Genomic DNA, 24,379 nt, shown 5'->3' with positions numbered 1-24,379 from the left:
AAACACTCTCTGTAAAGATAATGTATACATAAGCAAATGAAAATTATTTTTTAAAAATAAGGATTTGAATACATCTATTATTTTTCAATAAATTTTACACACAGAATTTATTTAAACTTAACGATATCCCTGAAGATATTGTCTCCTTTTGGCAGAAAAGAAAATGAAGAAGCAAATTTTACAAATATTTAACTTACTAATATTTACAGTAATTTAGGGACATATGTAGAATTTAGATCTAGTTTTTCTGGTGAGATAAAAAGCCTTGTAGTCCAAAGCCTTTTTTCAGATCTAAAACTTCTCATCTGAGTCTCTGTAAATAATAAGTATGCATTTAAAGCGTGAATTAAATTATTTTCAAAGCAGAATATGGTAATTTCAGAACTTCAATAAGTTACACTTATCGACAGCCCATTATTTAAATATAGAATATAGCCTTACTTTTAACATAAGATTGCATATAAATGTAATAACATATCCTAAGACCTATTAAAGAACCAGAATCTGGCTCCAGTTTCAGTAGCATCTTATTATGCAAATAATTTTTAAAAATTTCTTCGGTGTTTCTAAAATGAAGAAATATTTCAGTTACATTTTGATTCCATTTTGTCAATAAAATATGTTACAGACATCAGGCTGATTCCAGCTTTGTGCTAGTGTTTGGGGATCTGTGGTTTTAGGAATATTCTCTAGTACCTTTGAAAGAATAATGAAGCATACAAAGGTAATTTTTTCTTGTTATTATACTAAATTGCTTTGTCTTGCTAGAATGCTTTCTCAGTTTGTAGAAATGATCTAAGTTAGAAATTTCACTGTTTTTTTGTGCTTGGTATGCTGAACTGATGGTACACGTTATTTAACTGTTTCCATGGGTATCTATGGGAATATGTGAACAGCACATCATTGAAGCAAATGCAAATGTTGTCCTCAATTTGTGACATATTTTAAGTTTTGAAAGGCATCTTGTCAAAGGAGACTGGCAGTCAGGAGATCTAGGTTTCAGGCCAATGTCTGGAGGTGAGTAATTATCAGCAAATCTCATTTTTGTAACTATAAAGTAGCAATCTGGACTAAGTGGAGCTCAAAAGCATTAAGGCTTTAAAAATGTAGTCTAACGTAGCTATATTATGTATAGTTTCCCTGGCATTTTACCATGTCTGAAATCTCCCTGCTTATTACAGTTCTTGTTTTGAAACAGGGATTTTATTTTTCTTTTAAATTGGGGGAAAATACCTCTTGCCAAATTTTCTCATGCTTCTTTGATGAAAAGCTGATGCTGGCTGGGTCTCTATTACACATTAATATTAGTCTTTGTTTCAGGCCTTTCTGGGCATAGGCATCATATGGTAAATCTCATTCTTCAAAAAAAAAAAAAAACTTGCTAGAGTCCTTACCCTTTTGATATTCCCCAGTCTTTTTATTTCCTTCAAATATATTACATGTGATTTTCATTTAATATCTCAGTTAATTTGTATATTTGAGTAAGGTACCTTATTTAGATAATTTCACAAAACTAAACTCATGGAAGTTTTTCTTTATTCAATATCTTTTAGATTTCATTAAATTCCCCATCACACTTGCACCTCATAAGAAACTTCTGGTATATAGTAGAGTTCAAAAATGTATTATTTGCATTGAGTTGATCTCTGTCAAATTACCACAAAACAGGTATTCTGATAAGTGGAATCTAATCACTTTTTCAACCTTAAAAATTTCATCCTTATACAAATAATATTTTTTCCAATGCACAATAATTTTTCTGTTGGTTTTTCTGAGTTCTTTATTATAGATGAAAGAGAGAAAGAGAGAGAGAGGAGAAAGTCTACAGGTTCACTCCCTTAATTCCCACAACAATCAGGACACGGCCAGGCTGAAGGCAGGAAAAAGAACTTAATCCAGGTCTCTTACACAGTAGAGATCCAACTAACCTGAGTCATCCTGCTGCCTCCCAGGATGCGCATTAGCAAAAAGCTGGGATCAGAAGTGGAGTTAGTACTCGAACCCAGGTTCTCTGATACAGGATGCAGAAGTCCCAAAAAACATCTTAGTTGCTATAGCAAATGCCTGACACTCTGATTTGTTAATTATTGTGCTGAATAGACCTGATTGATTCACTCCTAACCCTTACTGGCCCATTAGAACAGAGCATCACTATTTGTTCAGTCAAGTGTTGCTCTGTGCTGAAGCTTCCTCAAACATGGCCCGATTTTATAATTGTCCGATTTTTCTCTTGTGTCCAGTTTTCATATAACTATAATAATTAAATGACTAAAGTATGTAGAATATGTTAAGAAAGTTTTTTTAACCATTTAAACTTCTACTTTCTGTTTCATAAAATCTCTAAAGTTTATTTATTAGGTTCAGAGATCTGTTTTTGCTGATTCTTGAGTGTTTTTAGTAGGTCATGAGATTTGTGTGATACTATCAAACTGTCAAGCATATGGGTTTTAGGAGTTCCTGAAGGTGTGGAAAGAGAGAATGGTCTAGAAAGATGATTCAGTTAAATAATAGCTGAAACCTTTCCTAATTTGGAGAAAGAAAGGGACATCTAAGTACAGGAAGCACACAGAAATCCTAATAGAAATGATCATAGGCCGGCACTGTGGCTCAATAGGCTAATCCTCCGCCTTGTGGTGCCGGCACACCGGGTTCTGGTACCAGTCGGGGTGCCGGATTCTGTCCTGGTTGCCCCTCTTCCAGGCCAGTCTCTCTGCTGTGGCCCAGGAGTTCAGTGGAGGATGGCCCAAGTCCTTGGGCCCTGCACCTGCATGGGAGACAAGGAGAAGCACCTGGCTTCTGGCTTCGGATCAGCGTGATGCGCCGGCCGCAGCGACCATTGGAGGGTGAACCAACGGCAAAAGGAAGACCTTTCTCTCTGTCTCTCTCTCTCACTATCCACTCTGCCTGTCAAAAAAAAAAATGATCATAAAAGATCTTCATCACGACACATTATAGTCAAACTTTCAACAGTAAAACACATAGAAAAAATTCTAAACCATGCATGAAAGCCATGCTGGATTACCTCAAAGGATCTCAAATTAGATTAACAGCTGATTTCTCATCAGCAATCCTACACACTAGGAGAGAATGGACATAGTCTAAGTCCTAAATGAAAGAAATGGTCAATCCAGAACACTGTACCAAGCAAAGTTCTCATTTATAAATGAAGTTGAAATAAAGACCTTCCAAAACAAATAGAAATTGAAAGTTTTTCACCACCTGTCTACCTTTACAAATGATTCTTATGGAAGTACTACATACAGAAACAGGGAGTCATCATTACAAAGAATTTGAAGGCAGAAAATCTCCTAGTAAAAGTATAAAGGAAATTGAAATTAATAATACAAATATTTATGGAAAAAAGTAGGACCAAATTGTTATCAATAATAACTTTATCAATAATAACTTTAATTGTAAATGGCCTAAGTTCTCTTATTAAAAGATATAGGTTAGTTAAATATACTAAAAATAATATTTTATTTGTTACCTATGAAAAACACAGCATACCAACAAATATGGGCACAGAATGAAAATGAAAAGATGGAAAAAGTTATTCCATTCTAACATAAAGCATAAACAAACAAATGTAGTCATACTAATATCAGACAAAATGAACTTCAACACAAAAACTGTTAAAAGATGAATAAGGGCACTATGTAATTATTAAGAGATCAGTTCAACCAGAAGATGTGACTATAATAAATGTATATTCATCCAATGCCAGGGCACCTGGCTATTTCAAACAAGTGTTAATGATCTCCAGGTAGACATAGACTACAATACAATAGTAATGGGGGACATCAACACTCAACTTTCATCAATGGACACAGTAGGCCATAAAGCAAGTCTCAGCAAATTAAAAAAAGAATTGGAATAATAACCTTCATCTTTTCCCACCACAATGGAATGAAGCTGGAAATTAACAACTTAAGAATCTGTACAAAATATACAAACACACGGAGAATGAACAACATGCTCTTGAATGAACAGTGAGTTATAGAAGAAATCAAAAACAAAGTTAGAAAATTCCTGGAAAGGAATGAAGCTGAGAATATAGCATATCAAAACTTATGGGATACAGTAAAAGCATTATTAAGCAGGAAGTTATAATAATTAGTGTCTACATCAAGAAGTTGAAAAGCATCAAATAAATGAGCTATCAATGCATCTAAATGACCTAGAAAAACTAGAACAAACTTATTTTACTGGAAAAAAATTATTTTGATCAGATGATGGCTATACTCATATATTGTAGTCAGTCATTGCAAATATTAAGTGGGGTCATTGATTATCTTTAAATTATATCGTTCAACTGTCCTTTTAATAAGCTAAGCATGCGCACTGCTATCGTGGAGGGAGTTGACATTTCTGAAAGCATGGACTTAGAATAATTTTCTAATCAGAGTGAATTAGTACATATCATATGTTCAGGACTGTTGGAGTTTAGGCTTCAGGTTCCTAGAATTTTCATCTTGTATTTGTGACTACAACTTCTTTAGCAAATTGCTCTGGGTACATACAATTTTATTTTTTTCATATCTTAAATTCTATATTATATCTTGACCAATTGTTGCATCGCATAGTGTTTGCTTTTGACTTTCTTAATATTTACCCTTTTTTAAAATTTATTTTTATTTATGTTAAAGGCATAGTTAGAGAGAGGTAGAGACAGAGAGAGGTCTTTCATATGATAGTTCACTCACCAAATGTCCACAGTGTCAGGGTCTGGGCCAGGCTGGAGCTAGGAGCTAGGAGCCAGGAGCCAGAAGCTTGTTCTGGATTTCCCACATGGGTGCAGGAGCCCAAGCACTTGGGCTATCCTTCTCTGCTTTCCCAGGTGCATTAGCAAGGAGCAGGATCAGAAGCTGAGCAGTTGGGACACATATCATTGCCCACATGAGATGTCAACACTTCAGGCTAGGGCTTTAACCACTGCACCACAAAGTCGGCCCTTTAATATTTATCTTATAAATGAAATTCTCATAATATAATTTTTGTACTGCATTGAAACAAAATTGAAAGAGTTTCCTAATTTTTATATAAAAACATATTGGGATGAATGTTTAGGTGCTCATCCACAGTTAAGAAATGAAATAGTTATGCTTATTTCTAAAACAGCAAGTTATCATGTTTCATATTCAAAATCTCTAAATATAAGCAGCTTTACTGTCTGGCATGATGCCTGTCTTGGTGTTTCACTTTGATGCTTTCTTTTTGTGAGTAGCAATTATCTTTTCATCATAAAATTTGAATACTTCATATTTAAGAATTGTCTCAGGCAATGTAGTCATGTTTAAATCTGTTTTACTCATATAAGTAACTGAGATTATCTTTACCAATGTTTGCTGAGGCTAAGGAACCTCTTACACAAAATCTTCCAATGAATGTAGTGATACATGAGGATTTCAATGGCTCATCCAAGTTCACACAATTACAAAGGCCAGACTAAAGCTTAGATCTCCTAACAGAATGTGTTGGTATTTTGTTTGCTAATTTTATTTGTTTTTATATTGCATTATGCCAAATAGCAAAATTTAGCAATTTTGTTAAGGATAACATATGACAAATAACCAAATGAATATTGTTTGATGTTTCTAAGTTTTTCTCCTCTAAGAATCAAACTGGTTTGTGGTTAAGAGTTGGATAGCTAAATTTCTAGATGATCAGGAAATTCAGATGTTTAAGAGACGTAAATAATAATAAATAATAAATAAATAAAATGACATTTATTTACCCATACTATTTTTGGTGGACTTTTAGTTTGCTTCAAATTTTTGACAGTTGGCCGGTGCCGTGGCTCACCGGGCTAATCCTCCGCCTTGCGGTGCCGGCACACCGGATTCTAGTCCCCGTCGGGGCGCCGGATTCTGTCCCGGTTGCCCCTCTTCCAGGCCAGCTCTCTGCTGTGGCCTGGGAGTGCAGTGGAGGATGGCCCAAGTGCTTAGGTCCTGCACCCCATGGGAGACCAGGAGAAGCACCTGGCTCCTGCCATCAGATCAGCGCGGTGCGCTGGCCACAGCGCACCGGCCGTGGCGGCCATTGGAGGGTGAACCAACGGCAAAAGGAAGACCTTTCTCTCTGTCTCTCTCTCTCACTATCCACTCTGCCTGTCAAAAAATTAAAAAAAAATTTTTTTGACAGTTGGATTAATATTACTTTAAAAATTCTTGTGCATAAATATATACATATATATCTTTCAGGGACAGAATTGAAGGCTTATTTAATGCCTCTGTGTTCATTTTTCATAGATCCAGACAAGTCTTTTCTAATTGGATTTTACCAGATTATAATCATACAAGCAATAGTTAAATTTTACATATTCTATTAAGCATGTATTGGTGTCTTATTTAATTTCATTTTCTTATTGACTATGATGTTGGAAAATTGTTATGTATTTATTTATCATTCATATATCTTCTTCTGTCAAACCTTTGGTCCATATTTTTGAATGACATTTTTATCTTATCTTTGCCATATAGGAATTCTTTATATATCCTTGATAAAGATTCATGCATTGTAAATACTTTCTTCCATTTTGTGGCTCATATCTTCATTTTTGTAGGCAGATATCTTTTCAAGGGAGTTTCAATTTTTAATAAAGTACAATTAATGAATTTTATTTTTTATGCCTCATGCCTTTGGAAACATATTTAAGATTTTTTTCTTCATCAAAGATTATAAAGTTTTGCTTTCCTCTGTTTTTTTCCTGTGAGTTTTTGCTTTAAATTTTAGTAGTTATCCTCTTGGAGTTAATTTTCTTTATATCATACAAGTTAAAAGTTAATTTTCTTATATAGGTGTTTATTTGTTTTACATGATTTTGAAAAAGCTATCCCTTATTTCAATTGTCTAGGTTGTTTTGTTGAAAGTTAATTGATTATTTACATATGGATATCTTTAAAAAAAAAAGATTTCTTTCTATATTTATTTGAAAGGCAGAGTTACAGAGAGGCAGAGAAAGAGAGAGAGAGAGGTCTTCTATCTGCTAGTTCACTCCCCAGTTGGCCACAATGGCCGGAGCTGCACCGATCTGAAGCCAGGAGCCAGGAGCTAGGAGCTTCTTCCAGGTCTCCCACATGGGTGTAGGGGCCCAAGGACTTAGTCCATCTTCTACAGCATTCCCAGGCCATAGCAGAGAGCTGGATTGGAAGTGGAGCAGCTGGGACTTGAACAGGCACCCATATAGGATGTCAGCACTGTAGGCGACAGCTTTACCCACTACACCACAGCGCTGGCCCCATGGATATCTTCTTTCTTGTAATGCTTCTTCCATTTTGTACTCAATTACATAGTCTATATCTTTCTTGCTTCCTTGTAGAAATTATTTATATATTATGGAGATGAATCCTTTATTGGCCATATTGAAATGAAAATATTTAATCTTGTGGCTTGATTTTTTTAACTTAGTCTTAAGTATGGATTCTGATGAAGAAGTCCTCATTTTCAATAAAATCGAAATCACCACTTGTATTCCTTGTATCTAGTATTTTTGTTGTCTGTTTAAGCATCCTAAGGTTAAGAAGTGACATTTTAAGTCATTTTCTAAAGTGGTTAATTGTTTTACTCTCACAAAGTTAAACATGTTGATGCTACCTCTAATCCATCTGATATTTTGCTTTCTTACTTAAGCATTAAGGTTTACTTTTTCCCTATGTGAATACTTCCATGTTTATCATTTTAGTATTCTGGCACGTTTGTTGTGCATCAGCTAAACCTATCTCTATGGGTCATTCTGGATTCCCAATTCTGTTACAGTTGTCTATCTATCCTGGTTTTAGCTATTGCATCATTCTACAAACACTTGACATCTGGTAGGATAAACTCTTCCTATTTGTGCTTTAAGACCATCTTGGCAATTTTTGAATTTCTATGTAAAGTATGAAATCAGATTGCTTATTTTATCAACTCATATATAATATTAATATTCATGGTAATTCAGCTATCTTTTTAAAATTCCCAGACAAATTGAAAAAATATGTTGTGTGTGTCAAATTCTTTTTAAATATCAACATGAAATATTCTTATTTCAATCAAAGTATAGTGTTTTAAAAATATCAATTAAGAAAAGCAACTTTTGTTTTTTACTCATTTGAAAGTGGTACCACATTTACCAAAGTTTCCTGACGTAAAAGTGATAGAGCTAAAGTGTTAGTAGCATTTTTTTCGAGCATAAGGCATTTTGATGACAATAATCTCTCAATGCTCTTGAGAGGGGAGGTGAAGTGCCTGTGGAGCTTGAGAAAGGCCGCCAGGTGGGTGGGGAGTCATGTGGACTGTGTTTGCTGGCTCAGAGGGCTGCTGTCCCTCATTGGTGAGAGAGAAGTTGGAGAGAAGTCTTTCTGCAATTGTCACTTCAAGCACACAACTTGACCTTGTTGGTAATTTCATGTATGTTTGTAGGTCATTATGGTGATAGAGCATTTCCATTTTGCCTACCACCATTTAACCTTAGATAATTGCTTTCAATTTTAAGGAATTATATTTTTTAATCTCATAATTGCATAACAAACATTTTTCAAAAGAATCTGTGCCAGACCTCTCTTGAAATTGGGCTTCATTATGGACAAAAATGTAGATTACACAGATGCATGTGTTTCAAATGAATTTTGATTGGAAGATGGAACTTTTTAAAATATGAAAAAAATAAAGATTTGACAAAGAATGCTTAGGCAATTTTTGAATAATGATAAATAGTTTGAGAAAATTCCATGTCCACTGTTGCATCATTATAGCCAAAGGCAGCAGTTGGTAACCACAGATTTTGCAAATTCTATGCAATTCAATGTCAACAAATTATTTTAAATTTTAATTTGTAGATTTTTTATTTCAATTATTACTTAATATTCCCAAATTGTGCTTGAATTAAGTTTATTTTCTAGTGTTTTTCTTCATCTTTACTTGTCAGCCTGTATTTTTTATCCTTCTTGTGGATGGATTGGGTTTCTGCTTCATTTAAATTTCTTTGCTTGGGGTGGTCAATTGTCCAAGAGATAGGATGCTGATTTTATGGACAGTGTCCCCTGTCAAGTCCCTGAGTTTCAGTCCTGGATCTGCTTTCAGTTCCAACTTGCTTCTAATACTTACCCTGTGAGGTAGCTGGTGATGACTCAAGTACTTGGATTCTTACCACCCATGTGTGAGATCTGGATTGAGTTCCTGGCTCCTGGATTCAACCTGGCCCCTTCCCAGCCTTTGCAGGCTTTTGGAACTAGTGAATGGGAGATGTCTCTCAGTCGGTTTTTGCCTTTCAAAGAAATAAAATCAATTTAAAAATTGCATTCTCAGCTTGATGACTACTTAATCTGTCCATACTCCACTCCCCATCATATTGTCACAGGCTGCTTTGAAGTGTGAAGGCAGTTGTCTCCTCCCTGTAATCAGATGTCTCTCTCATAAAGAAGCTGGTGGTCTTATTCTTTATCTACTCTGTGAGGATCATAACCAGCTGGTGTGTTAGGTTGTCAATAGCCTCAAAAATCTGTAAAAAAAATTAAAGAATGTCAGAATGTCACAGTTTTATTTCTGCTCTAGTGTCACCTTATTTTATTTTATTTATGAAAAAACATCACATCTGTTTAGTTCTAGAGCCCTTAAAGATACTCCAGATGCCAGCCACATATATGCCTTGGATTGCTTAGTTGCAATCATACATATCTGTTTTTTTGACACTGCCAAACACTCACGTTTTCTGCCTCTTAAAATAATGTATCCTAGTTTTGATCTACCTCCAGTTAATGTTGTGACTGAGTTTTTCTTTCAAATAAAAACATTTTTTTGTCATTATTTATATCTGGTGAGTCATTAAGAATAACACAAAAATCTTGTTGGGATCTTAAGCCTGAGGCTGGCCCCTGACCAGCAGGAGACAGTACAAGCGCTCCCTGACAAGGCGAACGGGAAAGGTAAGGTCAACGGGTCAAGAGCACAGCAAGCACCCGTGAGTTCTGTCGAAGCAGGAACTACTTCATTGAGGAAGTGTACAGGCTTATAAGGCTTACAAAAGACATGCGTAATAGGGGAGCCGATCAGTGAAAAGGTCACGCAGGCACGGGTGGACTACGCACAGGGGCACCTTAAGCGAGGTATAGGGATCATGCACTGTCCACGTGTCCGGAACTAAAGCGGACCTATCCCTGCAGGTGGTCTGATCTCTTGTCGATTAATCTCAGCGGCCATAAACACGCCCCCCGAACATCCGCAAGGCGCCATGTTGTCAGGGACTATTTTAGGCAATTCCCAATAAAATTTCATTTGAATCACAGTTGAAAACTTATTACTTAATGTTTTAAGGATTTTCCAAATATTCCTTTTTTATTGAGAAATTATCTTGTTATTTTTATTATATAAGCAGGTGGTAAATGCACAAGGTACAATATTTTGAAGTATATAGGCTGGGGGCCAATGCTGTGGCGTAGTGGGTAAAGCCACCACCTGCAGTGCCGGCTACCTATATGGGCGCCGGTTTGAGTCCCAGATGCTCTACTTCTGATCCAGTTCTCTGCTATGGCCTGGGAAAGCTATAGAAGATGGCCTAAGTCTTTGGGCCCCTGCTCCCACAAGGGAGACCTGGAGGAAGCTCCTGGCTCCTAGCTCCTGGCTCCAAGCTCCTGGCTTTGGATTGGCACAGCTTTGGCAGTTGCGGCCATTTGGGGAGTGAACCAGTGGATGGAAGACATCTCTCTCTCTCTCTGCATCTCCTTCTCTCTCTGTGTAACTCTGAATTTCAAATAAATAAAATAAATCTTTAAAAATAAATAAATAAAGTATATATGCTGAAAAGAACTGCCTGTCTTTCCCTTATACCTAATCAATCAAATATCAGTAGAAACAAACATTATTTTCTGAAATATGTAATCATATTAAAAGCACTCATACATAAAAATATGAATATAGATATATTTTTCAAATGTATTTGCAAAGTATATCTGTTGCTCTATATCATGATTCATTTCATTTAATATTGTATCAACTTATTTTTTATACTTATAGAGTTTCTTCAACATTTTTTGATAATAGTAAAATGTTCTCTTGTTTCTCTGCTATGAAGGTACATTAAATATTTTTAACCTAGTTCTTTGCAGTTCAACATTTAGATATTTGTCCATATTTTGCATAGCAAGTCGTGCTGTCATGAAAATGCTTCTGCATTAGTTTACTTTATACATGTGCCAGCTTATATGCAGGAACCACTTCTGGAAGAAATTTTCCTGGTAAATTGATATTTGCACTTTGAATTTTCATAGATCGTACCCTATAGAGATGTTCCAATGTACTCATCTACCATCAATATGTAATTGTGCCTTTTTCCACACAACTTCCTCAACAGTGTCACAAATATTCTGTCAGTACCAGTTTGATAAGTAAATATTAAGTCATACTGTGGCTTTAGTATGCATATAGTCTCAACGCACACATGGGTGAAGTTGAGCTTCTTTTCCTGGTTTTAAAAATCATTTATATTTCCTTTTCTTTAAGGTAGAGGGAAAATGCAATCTAAGGAGCACTAAATAAACATCATTCATTTCTAAATTTCATCTTTCCTTCTGACAGGATCTGCTCAGACAGCTAAGCTCTTTTCTTATTTTTTTCTTTCTTCTATTATTCTCCCAATTGTATCTGGTTGCTCCAGGATTGGAATAGAGAGGTAGAAGATATACAAGGAGCAGAAAGCCTTACTTTAGTGGTGCAATGTGAAGCTGTGTCTGCAGTTTCTAGATGTATCAATGTCAATTGCTGACTCCTTCAGCTGAGGGGATATTTGAGGGTTTCTCTAGAGATCTTGTTAAGAACTTCTCAGTGTAGCCGTCTTGGTGAGGCCTAGTGTTCTATGATCTGCTGATTTCAACTCCAATGTCAGCCTCCAGGACCCCTTGCTATAAACCATCTAGCAGGGCCTTTGGTCTTTCCAGTTGGTTATCTTAGGTGGAGTGCTTATGATGATAACTAAAAGCTGGCTCTCCCTTGATGAATTTGAGTTGTCCTTCGTGGTATGGATTTATTTGCTGTTCCTGGACACCTAGGCATTCTCCTTGTACCATACCCCAGTATTTTAACTTTTTACTTGTATTAATAAGAGTGATACAGCAATCCCTGACTGACTATCCTCGTTTGACATGGGTGAGCAGAAGTCAAAATTTCATAGCTCTCTAACAATTTTATCCAAAGGAATTCTTTTCATCAGTTTCTTTAACCCAACTTCCAGTGAATTTGATTTCTTCACTTGTGAAGACTGGAAATGATATTGGAAAACTAACTTAATTTCTAACATGTCCTGCATTTTAAGATATTTGGGTCATTGTCAATTTCTCTTTCTTCTCTCTCTTCCTTCCTTCCTTCCTTCCTTTCTTCCTTCCCTCCTTCCTTCCTTCCTTCTTTCCTTCTTTCCTTCTTTCCTTCCTGTCTTTCTCTCTCTCTCTCCCACCCCACCCCCATTCTGTTTCTTTCTTAGATCTGACCAAACTTGCAGAAAGTGACTCTCACCTTATTCCACATTGGGCTGCACTTGTGTGATTCACCAAAACAATCCCAAACACAATATATGCTCTCTTTTTTTCATGACCTCAAAGCACAATAGTTGTTTTACCCTAAGAATAAAAATAATAAAAATAACTTACACTTACTTAATGCCTGCTGCATGCTCTATTCTAAGCACCTTACATATGAAAACAGTGATTTTTACAGGTGCCATACATAAGGGCCCTTGTTAATGTTAGTTTGTAGATAAGGAGACTGAAGTTAAAATATATTAAGTGGTATATCTACAATCTCATATCTAGTTATTACTAGGTCTAGAATTTGGACAAAGTCTGGCATCAGAGTCCGTTGTTTGGGTTTTTGTCTATGATATTCTCTTGACTCCTTTCCCAGTATATCGAATCCTCACTGATTTCAAGGAAGCAAAATGAAATCTGAAGACAAATTGCCTTCATTTCTGGTTGCCTTCCCATCCTCTGTTGCCAACTGAATTGTTATTCTTGTGAAGGCTCAAATTTGTAAAATGCCAGTTCTTCTCAAATTAGACTAGAAATTCAGTGAAATATCAGAAAAAATTTTATTCAGTACTGAAGAATTCTACATGAAACTTATTTAGAAAATAGCAGAACAATTTTAAAACTAAAATGAGTCTTGAAGGTCCAGATTAAAGATGTATAACATACCAACAGAAACAGTGTGTTACAAGCACTGGTTTATAAACCAACACATAATCTTATATAGAAGAGACTCACCAAGGATAAATGGTATTATTTGAGCAAGTATAATTTGAAGCCCCAAAGCAATGCATTTGTGTAGGGGACTGAAATTTATTAGTATAAAGAACTGGTGATTACTTCTTGTCAAGCAAAAATAATGTTACCTCTGGTCATAATGTAATTTCAAATCACTGAATATTCTAAAAATGAGTTTATATAATTATAATAGTAATAAAGTGAGACCTCCATGCAAAATTATTGCAAAATGAAATTGAAAATCATCTGAAGGGTAAAACATTTAATGAAGTCAAGTTCAGTGATATTTTAGAATCCATGAATTACCTTTAACGTTATGGGTAAATGAGTGGAAGAAATGAGTGGGTTTTTTTCTTTTTTTAGAGAAATTGAGCTTCACATTGTATTTGAGTTAGTTCTGCTGAAAGTAACATTATTTTGTATAGGTTAAGAGCCAGGTAAAGTTGTCTCAAAAATATTAAATGATATTGGTGAGATTTAAGAAAATTTTAAAAGTCTGGTAAATTTTTGCTCCTTGTAACTTAAAATACAATCTCTTATAGTAAATATGTATTACGATCCGTGTGCTCAAACTATACAAAGTTAGTGGTTAAAAATGCATGCAGAAAACTTGATAATAAATATTTATATTCTTGCTTATTTGTCTTAATTGTGAGTAAACATGAAGAAGAACTTGATGAGCAGTGGAGGAGCACACACATCACTAGCCTTTCTTTAAACTTTTCACTCATTGTCAGAATTTCAACATGATCTCTGAGTTCTGGATCCTCTACAGACAAAAGAATGAAAATGTTTTATGAGCTTTTCTTCCTGCACATGCTATGAAAGGAGGTTTCACCTAGCACTTAAATTCTCCATGTTTTTAGTATGCTATGTAGAAGGATTCTTAATAAATACAAAAACAGTTTGTAATTTATAATAAAGTTCAATCACATCAAAGTCCATAATTTATGATTTTTCAAATTGAGAAAAGAGAAAATTTTCAAGAAAGGTGAAATAGGAGGTGGTTTAAAAAAGACTTATTTGAATATAACAGGATGAAAAGATAGAGAAGATGAAGTAATTGAACATTTTAGTAAAAATTTCTCTCTGAGTTCTTACTGTAAAACTCAAATGTATGTGAAAGCTATTAAGTCACACTATCACACAGCTTTCCAGAATTATGGTAAACAGTCAACACTACTTGTTTTATTCTTAGTTATTCTAAGAATTGGCACAGTTAAAAACTATTTTATCTAAAATATTTTAAAATCACTTGGTTGAAATAGAAAAGTACCTAAAATATAGCACAAGCAAAACTGGGTTAATGATTTTCTTAAAAGTCTAACAGAAGAAATGTAAAATAAGTAGATAACTGAGTGAGTATGTTAGGGAATACCATTTATTCATCAAACCATGAATAATAGGTAGAAAAATCAACATTATTGGGGCAGAGTCTCATAAGCAGCTTACTAGAATTATGATGTTGGTAATAAAATAGGATAGAGTATTCATAATTTTGTAAATAATTCAAAGTGCTGGATCAAAATTTTAAAAGTACATATTAAAAGCATTGAATACTGACAAGGTAGTAATTTCCAGGTCAAAAGTCAGTGGGAGCAAAAGCATGAACACTTTGATCTAGTACAAAAATCATAGTTTCTCCAACACTTTTATCAACCTAGGTATATACAGACCCTGTCTAAAGAAGCTTGGATATGATCAGAGGAAACAAAGTCCTAAACAACAAATTTGCCAAAGTTGAGACATTAATATTCGATCCTCTCTCATAAAACTCAGGCTACCAAAGGCTACACAAGCACAGTAATGGTAGATCAAAAGCTCGTAGAACAATCTGCTGGGCCAAATCTGTCCATGAATAAAGCCGCTTTGTTACTGAGCAAGACATCACCACCAACAAAAACCAATTTATTGAGGCCCATTTTTCAGCCAAATAAAAGATCTATTCTGGTTATTGTTTGAATAAAATATGCACAATGTTCAAGATGTGTCAATTACGTCCAGTTGTTTGACAACATTGCACAAGATTTATCTCCACTTATTTATTATTTGTTTGTTCTAGCAATTGCTGGGACAAGGGTTTAACATCCCCCAATTTTTTTATAAAAAGAATTAATTTATTTGCAAGTCAGAATTAAAGAGAGAGATGGAGACACACAGAGTGAGCAAGAGAGAGAGAGAAAGAGAGAGATTTTCCATCTGCTAATTCACTCCCCAAATGGCCACTACAGCTAGCATTGGGTCAGGACAAAGACAGGAGTCAAGAGCTTCTTCTGGGTGTCCTGTGGGTGGCAGGATCCCAGGAACTTCTGCTGCTTTTCCCAGGCCATTAGCAGGGAGCTGAATTGGAAGTGGAACAGGTGGGACACAAACCAGTGCCCCTATGGCATGTTGGCAGAGGCTTTACCCACTTCACAACAATGCTGGCCAACAATCCTAAATTTAATAGTGGATTTGCCAATTTCTTTTACCAGTTCTCTCGATTTTTCCTCATGTATTTTGAAGCTTTATCATCAGATGCATAGTCATTTGGATTTTTTAATTATTCTTATATCATTACAAAGTATCATTTTAAATCCTGGTAATACTTTCTGTCCCTAATTCTGCTTTGTCAGATAATAATATAGCCCTCCAATCTTCTTTGTTTAGAGTTCACATGTCAGTTTTTGTCCATCCACTTACTTTTAAATATGAAGGATCTTTAATAAGATAGTGGAACATGTATATTGTAAAAAAAACTATGAGTTTAAGAATTTTTTGCATCAAAAACACGTGTGTTTTTTATTCTTTTTCCACAATCTTTATGATGTACTGTCTTATTTTTGTCTTTATTTTAAAGTGGATAGCTTACTGATGACAAAGTTATCCATTTTTTTTAAAGACTTATTTATTTGAAAGTCAGAGTTACACAGAGAGAGGAGAGGCAGAGAGAGAGGCCTTCCATCCTCTGATTCACTCAATTGGCTGCAACTGCCAGAGCTGTGCCTATCCGAAGCCAGGAGCCAGGAGCTTCCCCCTAGGTCTCCCTCATGGAAGCAGGGGCCCAAGTACTTGGGCCATCTTCTTCTGCTTTCCGAGGCCATAGCAAAGAGCTGGATTGGAAGTGGAGCAACCAGGACCCCAACCAGCGTCCATATGGGATGCTAGCAAGGCAGGCGGCATCCTTACCTACTATGCCCCCAAAGTTATCCGTTTTTATACAATTCAAATATCTTAATTTTATAGCTGATATCTAAGTACTTTTAAATAATTACATAGTTCAGACAAGCTATATTCTCATTATTTGTATTTTTTTAAAAAAACTAATAAAATGAATAATCTTACTATGTGCCTAGGAGGCAGCAAGTGATGGTCCAAGTACTGGGGTTCCTGTCTCCCATATGTGAAACCTGGATGGAGTTCCTGGATCCTGGCTTTTGTCTTGGTCCAGCCAAGACTATTGCAGGCATTTGAGGGAATGATCCAGTGCATGGTAGATCTGTATCTTTCCCTCTCTTTGTAACTCTGCTTCCAAAGAATTAAGTATATAAATAAGTAAATAAATAACTTTTGAAAAAAATTGATAATCTTGTAGCTAAATAGAAAAGTCAACATTAACCGATACCAGTAATGACAAAATGCTATTATTACAAGGATTATAGATGAATGGTTTTAATGTCCCCACCAAAACTCCTATTGAAATTTCATGCCCATTGTGAGATATTAAAAAGTGTACTCAATCAATTTAATGTATTTGTAGGTGGGATCTTTGGGAGCTAATTGGGGTTAAACAAAACCATAATGGTGTTTTTCTAATCCACTGGAACTATGAGGAGAGACTTGAATTAAGACATTCTGCCTTACCTTGTGACGCCTTGATCCACCATGGGACTCTGAAAAGATGTTCCAAACAAGAAAGACCTCACATCATATAGCCACTTCACCTTGAACTTCCCTGCCTTCAGTGCTGTGGCTACATGAACTTTTTTTCTTTATGTAGCACTCACTTATAGCAACAGAAACCAGATAAGGACAGTGAGTTTTTTAAAAACAAAATTTATTACAATGAATTTTAGGGCAAAGTTTGCCCTAAACTCATTTTTGTACAATCCTCAAGCTAAGAATGAATTTTACACTATTAAAAGGGTATTAAACAAAGACAAAACTCAAAGAAAACTGAAGAAACAAATAACTGGGGATAATGCTCATTTGTGACCTGCCAGCCTAAGTGTTTACTATCTGGACCTTTTCAAAAAAATATGAACTGGCTGATCCCTGTTTTAGACCAATAAGTTAAAAAATTTAGACATAAAGGGAAAAATTGTAGAGAAACATCTTCTATTAAACTAAGAGGAAACAGAATAGTTGTATGTCTTAAAAGCACTAACAGAATTCAGTTAAATGCTGTGATATTATGGAATATATGTTTGATCTTTTTCCAGTTTCCTAAAATCTTTGAATCTCCAGAGCGTTTTATATCCTAATGAGATGGCTGGTAGACGGTGGCCTCAGTATCATTAAGATGGAAGCTGGATGCTAGAAAGACGAAGGCATGATGAGGGTTGAGACTTTTAGCCCCATCCCCAAATCTTTGGAAATGGGAGAAGGGCTGAAGATTGAAGTGATTACCAGCGGTCAATGATGTAATCAAGTATGTCTGTGTAATGAAGCCTTACTAAAAACAAAAAAGGATTGAGTTCAAGGAGCTTTTGGACAGTTGAACACAAGGAGGTTCCTGGAGGGTGGTATGCCTCATACATCACCCTATGCATCTCTTCCATCTGACCATTCATCTTCTCCTATGTAATATCCTTTATATAGTGTTTCTATTAAATGCTTTGAGAGTTCGGTTAGCCCAGTAAGACCAAAATAAATAAAATTGAAGGATTGCAAATGATGACACAACTAATCATTATAAACAGCTCAATAATAGCTCATTCTAAGAGAATTCACAAGAAATGGAAGAACACTTTATTTGGATCAAAACTGTGTAGGAAAAAAAGAAAACCTTCTTAAAAGATTTATTGATGAACTGACAGTATTGGAAGAAATCTCAGGCCAAAAATAAAGGATTAAGGAAACCTAGGGTGAATAGTAAGTACATTTCAGAACAGGTCCAATAAAACTAAGATGTAAAACTGAGCTGTGAGTTTGATCATGGTCCTTCAGAGTAGGACTTTGAAATAATGTGCTTCATCCTTATTTTTGTTTCCTAAACTTTCATTTCTACCAGATAATTACAGTCTTCCACCTACTCAATAATATCACTGAAATAACTCTCAAATGACCCAGCTGGACATTAATGCCATTAGAATATGCTTATGTCCCTTTTTTTTCTTTTTTAGATGTTTTCTTTCCTTTTTGTCCTCCTTTCTTCTTTTCCTTTCTGTCCTTCTGTCACTAATTTTTGTTTCTTGTAAAAAAGCAATCTTCAATAATTTGCTAAATTTTGTATTCAAAGATAGAAAGAGAAAATTACCATTGAATGTATCTCTCTTGGGTCAATCATTTAAAAGGTCTATTTTAGTGATGTATATAGACATAAGCAAGTCAGGACAAAGGATCTGTAGGTCATACTGTCTTGAAATTAATTTTGATACTAATGGTATTTTATGCTGATCTAATGCATGCATGACTTAAAATAAGGATTATAGCAATATTGATTCCATTTCTTCAGCAAAATATTTATTAAAATAGACTACATTGAGCAAATTTAGTTGCTTACCTCATTTTCTATATTGCAAATTTGAATTATTTCCTTTTTTCCATTTTAACTTTTTCATGAGACTTTTATGTACTTGTTTCAAGGAATACTTGCTATTTATCAACTCTGTACCTATAAAAATTTATTGCTTATTACTTTTTGTAATGAGAGTTATCTTTTGTCCGTTATTTCAACTGAGCTCAACATTCCTGAGTAAATCTACTAAATGTAAAATATATCAAAATATTCAATACTTCTTCAGTCTTCAGGAAGTTACGAATTTGCCATGTGCAGCTTGGGATATTGTTAATTTAATATTTCACTGATTAATTCTAGGACATACATTCAGAAACTGTAAAGGTATCCATGAATATATTTAGGTAAACAGTAACAATTTTTGGTATAATCAAAATTAATTTCTTTTTTTTTAAACTTTTATTTAATGAATATAAATTTCCAAAGTACGACTTATGGATTACAATGGCTTCCCCCCCATACCGTCCTTCCCACCCACAACCCTCCCCTTTCCCACTCCCTCTCCCCTTCCATTCACATCAAGATTCATTTTCGATTATCTTAATATACAGAAGATCAGCTTAGTATACATTAAGTATGATTTCAACAGTTTGCTCCCACACAGAAACATAAAGTGAAAAATAATAGATGATTTTTTTTTAAATGATGATGAAATCAGAGCAGACCTATTGTCATGTTTAATCCCAGTGAGAGTCAAGTTGGGAATTGATAATTTCTTTTTTTTTTTTTTTTTTTTTTTACAGAGGATCAGTTTAGTATGCATTAAGTAAGGATTTCAACAGTTTGCACCCCCATAGAAACACAAAGTGAAATATATTGTTTGAGTACTCGTTATAGCATTAAATCTCAATGTACAGCACATTAAGGATAGAGATCCTACATGAGGAGTAAGTGCACAGTGACTCCTGTTGTTGACTTTACCAATTGACACTCCTGTCTATGGCATCAGTAATCTCCCTATGCTCCAGTCATGAGTTTCCAAGGCTATGGAAGCCCTCTGAGTTCTGCGATTCTTATGTTGTTTAGACAAGGTCATAGTCAAAGTGGAGGTTCTCTCCTCCCTTCAGAGAAAGGTACCTCCTTCTTTGATGACCTGTTCTTTCCACTGGGATCTCACTCACAGAGATCTTTTGCTAGAGTGTCTTGGCTTTCCATGCCTGAAATACTCTCATGGGCTTTTCAGCCAGATCCGAATGCCTTAAGGGCTGATTCTGAGGCCAGAGTGCTATTTAGGACATCTGCCATTCTATGAGTCTGCTGAGTATCTCACTTCCCATGTTGGATCACTCTCCCCTTTATTTACTCCATCGGTTAGCGTTAGCAGGTACTAGACTTGTCTATGTGCTCCCTTTGACTCCCAGTCCCTCCACCATGACCAACTGTGAACTGAAATTGATCACCTGGAACAGTGAGATGGCATTGGTACATGCCACCTCGATGGGATTGAATTGGAATCCCCTGGTATGCTTCCAACTCCACCACTTGGGGCAAGTCAGCCTGAGCATGTCCCAAATTATACATCTCTTCCCTCTCCCATTCCCACTCCCATGTTCAACAGGGATCACATTTCAGTTAATTTTCAACACTTAAGAATAACTGTGCATCAATTACAGAACTAAACCAGTCATATTAAGTAGAACAGATAAAAAAACTACTAAGAGGGATAATGTATTAAGTTGTTCATTAACAGTCAGGGCTATGCTGATCAAGCCACCGTTTCCCATAGTGTCCACCTGACTCCAACAGGTTTCCCTCTTGGTGTTCAGTCAGTCGTCACCGATCAGGGAGAACATATGGTATTTGTCCCTATATCCAATACCGATTACTCTAGGCCAGTGGAAATCACCTCAGTTCTTCATGGGTTTCTCACCTCTTCTATAAAAGTTTGTCTTTTCAGTAGAATACAGTGTCAATGTACTGGGTAAGGTTTATTTAATTCATAATATCACGTTCTCACAGCTGTAAGATTCTTTACCACATACCCTTTCAGGACCAGCACGTTTCTTCTAATCTCTTACTGTAACTGAAGTCGTCTGTAAGGCTTCCTGTCCTATTTTCTGCTGCTTAGGCACAATGCAAATTGTTTTCTCATGTTTCAGTCATTATCCTTTAGAAGCTGCTGGCCAGCAGGCGACAGGTTCTCTTTACTCTTATGGCACAAGAACGTCTCTCTGTTCCACTGGTTGAATTCTTTCTTATTTTAGTTTTTAGGGAGAGGAGTATCATTTTCCCACATTGCCAGAATCTTTATCCAAATTCCATTCCTTTATTTAACTTTTTTTAAATCTCTCAATTCTTCTAAGAGTTTAGAATGAATAAAAACCAAACCTTAAGGTTACTTCTATATTCTGTTTCCTTACAAATGTTCCCCAAGGCACTAAAGTAATTTGTAGGCTTTTGTTTTGTGAGATAAAAGAAAAGAATATAAAAGGAGGACAATTATTTCACAATACTATAGTCACATTAGTAAAATTTTTATATGGTCAATGGTCACATTTTCTCATGCTGTCAATAGAATGTGATTCTTCAGTTAGGCAGCTTTTAAAATATACAATCAATTTCTCTTGGGAAATTTTAGCTACTGTGAGATTTACTTTGTCTATTTTTCTTCCAGTGGTATTAAATTAAAATATATACAAGGTTTAAAGTGTGTACTTTTTTTAGTGAAGAGATTTCTTAGCTGAGTTTTAGGTAAAGTTAAAATCATTGGCTTTCTGGCAAGAAGGCACTCATCCTTATGAGAAAATTACATATATTGGGACATATTTTGGATTGATAAAATCTTTTCATTTGGCTCCATGTCTATGTTTTAATAGTGGCTGAGGAAAGAAAAAAAAATTTTCACAGGAGAGTGTATCTTCCAAACGGGAAGAGGGGCGAAATTAATGACTATTCTGTTTTCTTTGAAATACTAGGAACAAAAATACTTCCGATGCTCCGGCATAGTCCTGATGTATTTAACACAATACCTACTGTTCCACCCAACTATGAGAGAGGAAATTCAGCAGGCATGTGGCACAAAACAAACATCTAGTATATCTAGGAGAAGAATTTGCTCCTCTTATGTGTGTGATCCAGGAAGCTTTTCCTAGCCAAATTGATGTGTGGTTTTGGAGTAGGAAGGCAGAAAGGGACGTTATGGAGGTTCTTGCATATAGGAAACTAATTGTCTGTGACATATGAGGCTTATCGTATCATGAGTTGACAATTGCCCAGTATAAACAAGGGAAATACAATTCTTCTTTTCTTGTTCCCTGAAAAATCAATGGTGGTGGACTGCTCTGGAGCCATGTCACAACAGTGGGCACTAGAGACTGGAAGTGTAGTAACATGTGGCAAGAGAGACCTACAACAGAGCAGACAATGAGCCTGCTGAAAGTTCTTAAGGCTTCAATTTCTTCTCCAAGAGGTTATTTATACTGACTGTGATTTTATTTTATTTATTTTTTTGACAATTGAAGCCCAGAGAGTTCTTGGATTTTTCACAGTAGTAAGCAGACCCTTCTGCAATAAAAATCGGGAAAATATTAAATAGGGAGATATGAATTATAACATTTCATGAAATATCTTTGATGTTCATGGTTTGGAAGAATCAACATCATCCAAATGTCCACACTACCAAAAGTAATTTATAGATTCAGTGCAACTGAAATCAAAATACCACTGATATTCTTCTCAGATCTAGAAAAACATGATGCTGAAATTCATATGGAAACATAAGTGACCCTAAAATAGCTAAAGCAATCTTTACAACAAAAACAAAATCAGAGGCATCACATTACCTGATTTCAATAAATACCACAGGGTTTTATATCAAAACACCCTGGTACTGCTGGAGAAGCAAACTTGTAGACCAATGGAACAGATCAGAAACTTCAGAAATCAATCCATGCATCTACAACCAACTTATCTTTAACAAAGAAGCTAAAATCAATCCCTGGAGCAAGGACAGTCTCTTTACCAAATATTGCTGGGAAAATTGGATCTGAACATGCTGAAGTATGAAGCTAGACCCACACCCTACACTTTACACAAAAATCCACTCAAAATATATCAAAACCTGAATCTATTACCTGATACTATCAAACTACTAGAGAATACTGGAGAAACTCAGCAGGAAAATGGCATAGGCAAAGACTTCTTGGTAAAGACCCCAGAAGCACATGCAATCAAAGCCAAAATTCACAAATGGGATTACATGAAATTGAGAAGCTTCTGCACTGCAAAAGAAACATTTGGCAAAGTGAAGAAGCAACTGACAGAATGGGAGAAAATATTTGCAAATTATGCAACTGATAAAGGGTTGACATTCAGAATCTGTAAAGAACTCAAGAAATTCAATAATAAAACAAGCAATTCAGTTAAGAAATGGGCAAAGGACTTGAGCGGGCATTTTTCAAGAGAGGAAATTCAAATGGCCAGCACACACTAGTCATATAGAAAATCACTAGTCATCAAGCAAATGCAAATCAAAACCATGGTGAGGTTTTGCCTCATTCCAGTTAGAATGGCTCTCATATAGAAATCAACAAATGACAAATGCTGGTGAGAATGTTGGTGGGAATGTAAACTGGTGCAGTCATGTTTAAGACAGTATGGAGATACCTCAGAAATCTGAATATAGACCTACCATATGATCCTGCCATTCTACTCCTAGGAATTTATCCAAGAGAAATGAAGTCAGCATATGAAGCCACCTTGTTCATTTCAGCATAATTTACAATAGCTAAGATATGAAATCAACACAGACATCCATCACCGGTAGACTGGATAAAGAAATTAAGGAATATATATACTATGGAGTACTACTATGCTGTAAAAAAATTAAATCCTATCTTTTGCAACAAAATGGATACAACTGGAAACCATTATACTTTTTGAAATAAGCTAGTCCAAAAAGACAGATATCATTTGTTTTCCCTGATCTGAGATAATTAATAGAGTACCTGAAATATAATGTATTATAGTGAAAAAGACATTTTGAGATTCAATGATTTTTTTAAACTTTTATTTAATGAATATAAATTTCCAAAGTACAGCTTATGGATTACAATGGCTTCCCCCCCCATAACTTTCATCCCACCCGCATCCTTCCCCTTTCCCACTCCCTCTCCCCTTCCATTCATGTCAAGATTCATTTTCATTTCTCTTTATATACAGAAGATCAGTTTAGCATACATTAAGTAAAGATTTCAACAGTTTGCACCCCCATAAAAACACAAAGTGAAAAATACTGTTTGAGTACTAGTTATAGCATTAAATCACAATGTACAGCACATTAAGGACAGAGATCCTACATGAGGAGTAAGTGCACAGGGACTCCTGTTGTTGACTTAACAAATTGACACTCTTGTTTATGGCGTCAGTAATCACCCTAGGCTCTTGTCATGAGTTGCCAAGGCTATGGAAGCCTTTTGAGTTCACCGACTCTGAT

At 35.5% G+C, this 24,379-nt stretch overlaps 1 long non-coding RNA gene across 7 annotated transcripts in view; it reads left to right on the top strand.

Annotated features, from left to right (window-relative positions):
• LOC103350577 (uncharacterized) overlaps nt 1-24,379 on the top strand; it is a 196,173-nt gene that overhangs the window by 62,771 nt on the left and 109,023 nt on the right. Inside the window, exon 4 of one of the 7 annotated variants that reach the window (XR_007908946.2) lies at nt 629-6,614. The exons of the other annotated variants lie outside the window; for them this stretch is intronic. This is a non-coding gene — a long non-coding RNA (uncharacterized lncRNA). Of the gene's footprint in view, nt 1-628; nt 6,615-24,379 lie in introns of those variants that run through there. 7 annotated transcript variants of the gene reach the window in all.

Source organism: Oryctolagus cuniculus, chromosome 4, assembly GCF_964237555.1.
Source record: "Oryctolagus cuniculus chromosome 4, mOryCun1.1, whole genome shotgun sequence".
Classification (NCBI taxonomy): domain Eukaryota; kingdom Metazoa; phylum Chordata; class Mammalia; order Lagomorpha; family Leporidae; genus Oryctolagus; species Oryctolagus cuniculus.
Note: the sequence above shows the minus strand (reverse complement) of the source record. Positions and strands in the feature narration are given on the sequence as shown.